We start from the raw sequence: 7,205 nt of genomic DNA, 5'->3' as shown, positions 1-7,205 counted from the left end.
TGAATTTCTGTTAATTTAGGAAATTGAATGGAATTAAGCATTTAGTTTATTCGTATAAATTGTGCAATTAATGTATGGAGTTTACTGCAATCGTGAACTTATCGCTTAGTTTTTAATTTACACCGGTTATGCTCGCCCATATGCGTTAACGGATGTACAGCAAAAACATACACTCTCTTCATTCTCATCTGCCGTTGTGTAGCAAGGGAAAGGTACTCTCAGAAAGGCTAATGCATAAAATATTTGAGCATCACTGATTTACACAATTCACGTAGCTAATGGTTTTGTTGTAATATATTTTGACTACTCAATTATGCTTCTACAATGTGACGTCTACTTTCTCGCATTTACTACCTCTGCCCCATTAGTTGTTAACATTCATTAGCCTGCTTGTATACGAGTATGTGTGTATGTACATCTGGATCTCGTTTGAACATTGGAGAATCTCCTAGATGAAGGATGATAGAACAGTCTATGCATACGCAAGTGAGTATAAATGCGAGAAAGTAGTGGGTGGACGAGTGAGATGTAATTCAAACGGCGACTTAAAACCGTCAGTGTAATCTAAAGAAGTAAATCGCGAACTATGTAGATCAGCGTCGCCCAATAGAATTCCATCAAACTAAACCAAGTTTACCAAGTTTACGTATAGGTGAACAAAACAACAACCACATGGTGTTTATCATTCGTTTTGCACACACACACTGTTAATGAGAGAGAATAGCAAATGCAAAACAAATCAGTGGGCGCCCGCAGTATACAGATGGGCGAAAACCTCTTTGCTTAATGGAGCTGGGCTGTGTGCTTGCGTGTTAATAACATTCTATCAATAGAATTTCCACGAAAAAAATCGTCAATGTATAGAAGTCTTTTAGTAGATATTTGTTTATAGTCTTGGAAAATCTATGAAAATCTATTGTAGCCAGATATCACTAGTTTTACATTATTTACTTAGCTTGTTGTTTTGTTGTACTCTTTCTCTCTCATTTTTTATGCATCTACATTGTGACGTCATTCATTGTAACCCCTTCTACTCCCTCGTACTACAACATCTGCCGCATTCGTTGTTTACATTCAATCGCCTGTTTGTATACGAGTATGTGTGTTATTTTGACTATTTATATACGAGGAGTATAGGGGAATAACAGAACGTCTACCCGAGATAAAATTAAACCCTAATTCTGTAACAATATGTTAATATCATTCTGTAAATAGAATTTCTTTGGAAACTCGTATGTTTATTTTTTTTTCTTTATTACTCCTCTTGGGAGCATAGGGCTTCTACAAGATGTTTCCACTTATTTCTATCATTTATACCCTACACCACTATGTGGGGAGGGTATTATAAGTTGGTTTTGGTCAAAAAGTTTGTAACGCATCGAAATAATGGTCGTAGACCCATACTTATATATACCAAAATGAATGTCTCGACGAGCTGAGTCGATCTGGCTATGTGTGTCCGTCCGTCAGTCCGTCCGTCTGTCCGTCTGTCCGTCTGTCCGTCTGTCCATCTAAACCTTGTAATCACGCTACAGGTCGCAATTTTGATCGGATCGTCACGAAATTTTGGATATTGATGGGGGTCCCGGAGGGGAAGAAGCCTATTGATTTTGGTGATGGTCGGATAATATTTAGGGGTCGGAATGGGCAAAAAACTTATGTGGATAAAAAGACAACGTTTTTTTCCAAAGCGAATATCTCAGCTTCTATACGGGGTATACCGAAAGCAAAACCTGACAATAAAAGTAGAAAATATCACCTTTCTAATGATGTAAAGTAGGTGCTCGTAGGTGGTCAAACAAAGAAGATATCACAATAGTCGCAAATAAAACCCAAATTTTCATTTTTGCGATATTAATTATCATGACGAATATCACAGCTTTGGTTGATGACTTTCCAAAAGAAAAGCCTGGCTATGAAAGTAGAAGATCCCGTCTTTACAATGATGTAAACTAGGTCGGCGTAGCTAACCAAATAACGGAGATATCGCAATAGTCGGTAATACATCCCATTTTTCCACTTTTTTGGAAATCACGCAATTTTGATCGGATTGTCACGAAATTTTGAGGGTTAATGGGGGTCACACAGGTGAAGAAGCCTATTGATTTTGGTGATGGTCGGTAATATTTAGGGGTCGGAATGGGCAAAAAACTTATTTGGAGAAAAAGACAACGTTTTTTTCCTAAGCGAATATCTCAGCTTCAATATGGGGTATACCAAAAGCAGAACCTGGCCATGAAAGTAGAAAATATCGCCTTTCTAATGATGTAAAGTAGGTTCTCGTAGGTGATCAAACAACGAATATATCGCAATAGCCGCTAATAGAACCCAACTTTTTATTTTTGCGATTTTAATAATAATGACGAATATCACAGCTTCGGTTGGTGATCTTCCAAAAACAAAGTCTGACTATGAAAGTAGAATATCCCATCTTTACAGTGATGCAAAGTAGGTTGGCGTAGGTGGCCACATAACGGAGATATCACAATAGTCGGCAATACATCCCATTTTTTCATTTTTTTGTAATCACGGTACAGGTCGCAATTTTGATCGGATCGTCACGAAATTTTGGGGGTTAATGGGAGTCCTACAGAGGAAGAAGCCTATTGATTTTGGTGATGGTCGGATAATATTCAGGGGTCGGAATGGGCAAACAACTTATTTGGAGAAAAAGTCAACGTTTTATTTCAAAGCGGATATCTCCGCTTCTAAAAGGGGTATATCAAAAACCTGCTAATGAAAGTAGAAAATATCACCTTTGCAACGATGTTACGTAGGTTGTCGTAGGTGGTCAAACAACTAAGATATCGCAAAAGCCGCTAATAGAACACAACTTTTCATTTTTGCGATTTTAATAATAATGACGAATATCACAGCTTTGGTTCGGGACCTTCCAAAAGCAAAGTCTGACAATGAAAGTAAAAAATCCCGTCATTACAATGATGCAAAGCAGGTTGGCGTAGGTGACCAAATAACGGAGATATCGCAATAGTCGGTAATACATCCATTTTTCCACTTTTTTGGAAATCACGCTACAGGTCGCAATTTTAATTGGATCGTCACGAAATTTTGGGTGTTATTGGGGGTCCCACAGAGGAAAAAACCTTTTGATTTTTGATAATGGTCGGATATTATTCAGGGGTCGGAATGTAACAAAAAAAAATATTTGGAAAAAAGACCAACGTTTTATTTCAAAGTTAATATCTCCCTTCTGTAGGAGGTATATCGAAAGCAAAACCTGGCAAGGAAAGTAGAAAATATCACCTTCACAACGCTGTGAAGTAGGTTGTCATAGGTGGTCAAACAACAGAGATATCGCAATAGTCGGTAATGCATCCCTTTTCCATTTTTGTGCAATCACACTACGAAATTTTGATCGGATCCTCACGAAATTTTGGGGTTTGATGGGGGTCCAACAGGGAAAAAAGCCTATTGATGGTTGGCATACATCCGACTTTTCCATTTTTTATTTGGGTTGTACTGTCGATGCACTTAAATGCGTTTCAAAAAATTGACCTGTGTTAATGAAGACATTCAGAACAAAGGCGCTAAGCTATCCCAATTTTAATATTTTGAATTATATTAGTCAAAAGCTTATGAACAGGGGTAGTGGTGTAGGGTATCACATAGTCGGCCCCGACCCGACTATAGCCTTGGCTCACTTGTTACAATATGTTTTTAATTCATCAAAGGATATATTAAGTTTCTTGATGTCTGTGAGGATTGTTCGTCGCCATGTTGTTATCGGCCTTCCTCGCCTTCTACTGCCTTGGGGGTTCCATTCAAGAGCTTCTCTGCATATACTTTGTGGCGGTTTGCGTAGAGTGTGTCCGATCCATGACCACTTTTTCTTCATAATTTGTATATTTATTGGCGTCTCGTTTGTTTTCCTCCATAGATCAGCGTTGGAGATTGTATTTGGCCAAAATATTCTGCATATTCTTCGTAAAAATTTGTTGATCTGGGTTTGAATTTTTTGATTAATTGCATTAGTAGTTAGCCACGTTTCACTTCCGTATAATAGCGTCGGTTTGACGCATGCATTGAAAATATGCAATTTAGTTTGAAGGGGTATCTGCGTTGAACGCCATATATGGTTTAATCTACCAAAGACTGAGCGAGCTTTCCCTAACTTGTATTGGACGTCGTCATATATGCCGCCATTGTCCGACATTATACACCCCAGAGAGCAAAAGGAGGTCACCCATTCAATTTCTCCTTGTCCGTTTATAAGAAATTTATTGTTATTGTTGTGGTTGATATGCATGGCTTTAGTTTTTTTGATGTTGACTGTTAAACCGGCTTGTGCAGACAACTTCACTATCTCGTCCAGTTTGGATTGCATATCACTGTGTCTATGAGACATAAGACATATGTCATCGGCGAAATCAAGATCTTCGAGGTGGTTTTGAAGATTCCAAACTATCCCCCTTTTCTTTTTACTAACTTCACCCATTATGTTGTCTAGTGTGACGGCGAAGAGTAGAGGTGATAATGGGCAGCCTTGTTTCACTCCAGCGTTAGTGGAAAAGGTTTCGCTGTACGTTGTGCCATGTCGAACCCTTAGTGTGGCTCCTTCGTACATTGCTTTTATTAAGTTGACAATTTTAGGGGGTACTCCTTTGGCTACCAGTGCTGTCCATATTACGCTTCGGCGGATGGAGTCAAATGCCTTCTGAAAATCAATAAATACCAGGTAGAGTGGAGAGCGCCATTCGATTGACTGGTCTATGATAATTCGAAGCGTGTTAGCTTGGTCTACGCAACTGCGGTGGGGACGGAACCCAGCTTGTTCGTCTCGTAGAGTTCTTTCTATTTCCTGGAGCCTTGTGTTTATTATGACTGCAATTAGTTTGTATATTGTATTAAGTAATGTTATTCCTCTCCAGTTATTGCAGTCAGTTAGGTTGCCATTTTTTGGCAATTTTATAATAATCCCCGTTTTCCAACTTTCTGGGAGTTGCTCCTGTTGCCAGGTTTCCACTATGAATGGGAGAAGGATTTCAGCTGAAACTAGTGGGTCGACTTGGACAATTTCGGATGGTATGCCATCGTCTCCGGGTGCTTTGTTTCGTTTCATGGCTTTTATTGCTGTTGCGATTTCGCCAACACAGGGCGGATCGATGTTTATAGCTTCTGTCGCCGATGGTGATTGATATGTATTACCAGTTGCGACTTCACTTTCCTCATTTGGATTTATGTTGCTGGTTGTTTCGAAATGTTCCTTCCAACGCTGGGTTTGTTGTTCAGTTGATGTCAGAAGTTGTCCATTGACATCCATAATAGGTTTGTTTTGATTAAAGTTTTGTTTTCCTAGTCGTCCTATGATTTGGAATAGTTGACGCATATTATTTGATCCTGCGGCTTTCTCTGCTTCGTCTGCGAGGGATTCCAGATATTTTCTCTTGTCAGCGCGAGCAGAGCGTTTAACTGCTTTGGCTATTTGGCTCTATATTCAGCCCTTAGGCCGTTGTCTACGTTGCTCTGCATTTTGAGGATGTTTCGCCTTTGAATAAGATTCCAAGTATTGTCGCTTATCCAAATTTTACGTTCATTTTTATTTGCGTATCCTAGATTTGCTTCTGCTATATTGTTTATGGATTTACAAGTTTCTTCCCACCCTATGCGTTGGTCCGCACTCAGCATTTCTCTCATTGAGTCCGCAATATCTTTTTTCTTCCATTCACTAGAAAGCATTTTTAGGTCATATCGTTTGGTTGTTGCTTGTTTATTGTGCTGTTTATACAATTTGTTTAATTTGAGTTTTATGAGAGCTAGTACTAGTTCATGATCGGAGTCTATGTCTGCGCCGCGTTTAGTGCGCACATCAATTAAGGATGATTTCCAACGTTGGCGTATGCAAATGTGGTCTATTTGGTTTTTGGTGTAGCCATTTGGCGATGTCCACGTATATTTGTGTATATCTTTGTGGGGAAATAGTGAGCCTCCGATAACTAGGTTAAATTCCTCACAGAATCCAACAAAACGCTCACCGTTGTCGTTTCTACTTCCCATGCCATGTTTGCCCATTATATTTTTTGCGTCGTCATTATTTGCACCAATTTTTGCATTAAAATCACCTGACAGGATCAGGACATCACTTTGTTGTACTTTATTCATTACCGCTGTTAGTTCATTATAAAAAGTGTCTTTCGTGGTATCATCCGCATCTTCAGTAGGCGCATAACATTGAACTATCGTTATGGATTTCTTTATAGAACTGTAGAATCGTGCGGTTATGATCCGTTCATTAATGGGTTCCCAGTTTCTTAACGCCTTTTTAGTTTGTTTTGAAATCATGATTCCTACACCCCTCTCACATCGGCCTTTATTTCCGCTGAACAATATTATGTTGCCATTTGATGATAAGTGTTCGCCCTTATCGCACCATCTCATTTCACTTATTCCTAATATATCCAGCTTGTATTTTGCAAACTGTGCCTCCAGTTGCGCAACTCTTGATGTTTCTCTTAGCGTCCTTACATTCCATTGAGCTAATCGTATCCGTTTTCGTGAGCCAAGGGTCGTCATCGTTGTTTGGGGTGGATTTGTATTTTCTCTTGTTGAAGTTTCATTAATCGTTTTGGGTTCGGATAGGCGGATGATCGGTCCACCGTATCCTAGGATGGTAGTGGGACTGCCACTTTAGGGGCGCCATCCCGCCCGCTGTTGCAACAGTATTTTCGCTGTGCTGATGGGTAGGTTATACCGCCTTTTCTCGGTCGACAGAGCCTCCTTGGCGAAAACAGGGAGCACCAAGTCCCGGGGGACAATGGGTGAGGTTGCCATTTGAAGAGGCTATGCTGTATATTCGCTGCACTCTTCCCTTATCTCCCTTATATCCCGTATGTTTATAGAAGACTTTTAAAAGACATTATGTCTGTGAAAAGCCTTTAAAATTGTCTATTCATTGAATTTTTTTATAAAATTCCCTTTCGTACATTATTTTCTATATATATAAAATCTATGAAGTGTTTTCTTCCGTTTGTAAGCTCAATGGAAGAACTTTGAAAATTAATATCCCAACTCAACTCAACTGCCTATCGTAAGCACTCCTCGTTCCGATAACATATCAGCACAATGGAAAAATATTGCCCACTCCATGCAAACAGCCGCAAAATCCATTCATGGATACCAGAGACTTCCACGAAGACACCCATGGTTCGACGAAGAGTGTCGTAGTGTTAATGAGAAAAATGAGGTTT

The sequence above is a fragment of the Musca autumnalis genome, unplaced genomic scaffold (genome assembly GCF_047663935.1).
Source record: "Musca autumnalis isolate F117 unplaced genomic scaffold, ASM4766393v1 scaffold_2, whole genome shotgun sequence".
NCBI classification, from domain to species: domain Eukaryota; kingdom Metazoa; phylum Arthropoda; class Insecta; order Diptera; family Muscidae; genus Musca; species Musca autumnalis.
This window is presented reverse-complemented; position numbering follows the sequence as displayed.